Genomic DNA, 4,426 nt, shown 5'->3' with positions numbered 1-4,426 from the left:
ATAGCTGGTAAAATTGTTCAAATTATTTCATTTAATTGTCCATGTAAGAGGAATCGATTAATATAACTATTAAAAAATAATATAAATATTAGATATCATACTAAAACAGTAATTATTACTAAAATCAATAGGGCATGATTATATATGGAGCTTAAATCCATTGCACTTATCTGCCATATTAGAAACTAATTAGTTAATAAAGGTAGTTCAGAATTGCTATGTTCAGCAGGAGGAGTATTTTGGTATCATTCAATTGAAGAATTTAGTTGAATTGGGTAAATAACTTGACGTTGAGAGACTAAACTTTCTCAAATGATGTAGAAAAAAAATAAAATTCGTAATAAAAAAATTGATGACCCGATAGTTGAAATTACATTTCATGTGTAAGCATCTGGATAATCAGAGTAACGACGTGATATTCCTGCAAAACCGAAAAAAATGTTGTGGGAAAAACATTAGGTTTACTTAAATAAATATAATAATAAATTGACTTTTTAATCATTTATTATTCATAGTTAATCCTGTAAATAAAGGATATCAATGAATAAATCCAGCTATAATAGCAAATACAGCTCCTATAGATAATACATAATGAAAGTAAGCAACTACATAATATGTATCATGTAAAATAAAATCAACTGATGAATTTGCTAAAACAACTCCAGTTAATCCCCCAACTGTAAATAAAAATACAAATCCTAAAGCTCATAAAATAGCTGGTGAGTAAGAAAGTTGTGTTCTGTGAAGGGTAGCAAGTCAACTAAAAATTTAAATTCCTGTAGGTACCGCAATAATTATTGTTGCTGATGTGAAATAAGCTCGGGTATCTACGTCTATCCCAACTGTAAATATATGATAAGCTCACACAATAAATCCTAATAATCCAATTGCTAGTATTGCGTAAATTATCCCTAAAGATCCAGAAGTTTCCTTTTTACCTGATTCTTGGGTAATAATATGGGAAATCATTCCGAATCCAGGTAAAATTAAAATATAAACTTCTGGGTGACCAAAAAATCAGAATAAATGTTGATATAAAATTGGGTCTCTTCCTCCAGCAGGGTCAAAAAATGAAGTATTAAGATTTTGGTCTGTAAATAATATAGTGATAGCTCCTGCTAAGACAGGAAGTGATAAAAGAAGTAAAAGTGCTGTTATTACAACAGATCAAACAAATAAAGATATACGGTCTAAAGTAATTCCTGAGGATCGCATATTCATTACTGTTGTGATAAAATTAACAGCCCTAAAATTGAGGAAATTCCTGCTAAATGATAAAGATAAAAAAAAGAAGGGAAAAAATAGCTAAATCTGAAGCTCCTCCATGATCAATTCCTGCTGATAATGGGGGGTAAACTGTTCACCCTGTTCCGGCTCCATTTTCAACTATTCTTCTGACTAATAATAATGATTTTGCAGGGGGTAATAGTCAAAATCTTTTATTATTTATACGAGGAAAAGCTATATCAGGAGATCCTAATATTAAAGGTACAAGTCAATTACCAAATCCTCCAATCATAATTGGTATAACTATAAAAAAGTTATAATAAAAGCATGGGTTGTAACAATTACATTATAAATTTGGTCATCACCAATTAGGGCTCCAGGGTGACCTAATTGAGCTCGGATTAAAATTCTTAATGATGTTCCGACTATTCCTGATCAAGCACCGAAAATAAAATATAATGTTCCAATATCTTTATGATTTGTTGAAAATAATCATTGTCGCGATTAAGTGGCTGAAATTGGGCGATAGATTGTAAATCTATTTATAAGAAATATTCTTCTTAATCAATTGATTAGTAAAATTATTAATTGGTCTTATAGTCAACAATGACATCAAACTGCAATTTTGAAGGAGTAATTTATTACTAAGAGTTATAGGATTTCCTATATTTACAGCTTTGAAGGCTATTAATTTAATTTAACTTAAAGCCTTTAATCTAAAATATAGAATAAGATATTGAAATTATAAATAATCCAAAAATAGATAAAAATGTACAAATTAGGTATAATTTTATACTAAAATTATTGATTTGAGTGTTAATAACACAGTTATTTTCGTAGTAATTTAATATAAACGCCGAATAACAAATTCGTAGATAAAAAAGTAGTGTAATTAAAGTTGATATTAATAAAATTATAAATTGAAAATATTGGTTACAAAAAGTTAATTGTTGAATTACTACTCATTTTGGTAAGAATCCTAAAAATGGAGGTAATCCACCTAAAGATAAAAAGTTTATAAATAAAGTAAATTTTATAACTTTTCTTTGTATAAATCATGAAAATAATTGGTTCAAATGAAATTATTTGAAAATATTAAATATAAAAGTTAAAATAAATGATAAAAAAGAATAAAATAAAAAATAAGCTATTCAAATCTATTCATTAATTAATAATGCTCTTAATATTCAACCTAAATGATTAATAGAAGAAAAAGCTATAAGTTTTCGTAAAGAAGTTTGGTTTAAACCTCCAATTGCTCCGATAATTACAGAAAGAATTACACTAATAAGTAATACATTTTTTAAATTTAAATAAGAAATTAATATTAAAGGAGCAATTTTTTGTCATGTCATTAAAAGAAGAGCGTTTATTCAAGTTAACCCCTCTATTAAATTAGGGAATCAAAAATGAAATGCAGCTGCTCCTCTTTTTAATAATAAAGTTGATAACATAATTATTGAAGAAAATGAGTTATTAATTTCAATTGTTATTCTATTATTTAATATTAATAAAATTACTGAAAACAATAAAACAGTTGAAGGTAAAGCTTGGGTTAAAAAATATTTTAAAGAAGCTTCAGTTGATTTAAAATTATTATTGTCTCTTATTAGGGGAATAAAAGATAATAAATTAATTTCTAAACCTATTCATGCTCCTAACCAAGAATTAGAAGTTACTGTAATTAATGCTCCGATAATTATTATTGTAATAAATAAAATTTTTGATGAATTATTAAAAATTAAAAAGAAAAGGATTAAAACCTTTATAAATGGGGTATGAACCCATAGCTTAATTAGCTTATCTTTTTATATTTTGGTGTACGATGCACAAAAGTTTTTGATAATAATAATGAATGTAGAATTCTACATAATTTACCCTATCAAGGTAATCCTTTTTATCAGGCAATTCATTTACAATAATATCAATTAAAGTTTTTTTTTTTGTAGTTTACTAAAATTTTTAAAAAAATATTTGAATTTTTAATATTGTATTTATTTAAATTAAATAATACATTTTAGTAGTAAATTTTATAAAATGTGTTATTGTTTATAAATATTTAATATTTTCTATATTGATATATATATTATAGTAAATAATTCAACAATATATAAATATATAAATATATAATAATTTATAAGATTTATATTAATTTATATAAATCAAAAGAGTCATTAGATAAGTCTTTAAAATATAGATTTTTTTACTGTATTTGTAGTTATTTTTGGATTGCGAAATTTTTTATTTAAATTGTTAAATATATAATAATATATTAATTATTTATATATTATTTATTAATCTAGATACAAAACTGTTTTTTTTTTTTAAATTTATTTATTTTAAAATAGATACATTTTCTTTATACCTATTTTTTCATAAATTGCGAAAAAAAAATTAGAAAGATTTTTTAATAGCCTTAAAATTTACTTTTATTTAATTATATTATTGATCTTAATTTTTTAATTAAATTTAATTATCTTGTAAATTTATTATTATCGATATTGTTTTATTTTAATAAATTTATTAAAATTAATTTTATTTAACTTATTTATTTATAAATTTTGTAAATTTATTTAATATTGTGATTTTTGAAAATTATTGTAATTACAGATTAATTAGATTTATATTATACTAAAATGTAATACATGCTTAAAATTATTTATTTTTAAATTATGTAAAATTTTTAAAAATTAGGTATTAATATAAAAGAGTAAATAATAAATAATTTTCATTTTGTTTTTAAAATGAAAATTGTATTAAGGCTATTAGTTTAATTTAACTTAAAGCCTTTAATCTAAAATATAGAATAAAATATTGAAATTATAAATAATCCAAAAATAGATAAAAATGTACAAATTAGGTATAATTTTATACTAAAATTATTGATTTGAGTGTTAATAACCCAGTTATTTTCGTAGTAATTTAATATAAACGCCGAATAACAAATTCGTAGATAAAAAAGTAGTGTAATTAAAGTTGATATTAATAAAATTATAAATTGAAAATATTGGTTACAAAAAGTTAATTGTTGAATTACTACTCATTTTGCTAAGAATCCTAAAAATGGAGGTAATCCACCTAAAGATAAAAAGTTTATAAATAAAGTAAATTTTATAACTTTTCTTTGTATAAATCATGAAAATAATTGGTTCAAATGAAATTATTTGAAAATATTAAATATAAAAGTTAAAATAAATGA

The sequence above is a fragment of the Drosophila novamexicana genome, unplaced genomic scaffold (genome assembly GCF_003285875.2).
Source record: "Drosophila novamexicana strain 15010-1031.04,08,12 unplaced genomic scaffold, DnovRS2.1 tig00001558-arrow-arrow-pilon, whole genome shotgun sequence".
Taxonomy (NCBI): domain Eukaryota; kingdom Metazoa; phylum Arthropoda; class Insecta; order Diptera; family Drosophilidae; genus Drosophila; species Drosophila novamexicana.
Note: the sequence above shows the minus strand (reverse complement) of the source record.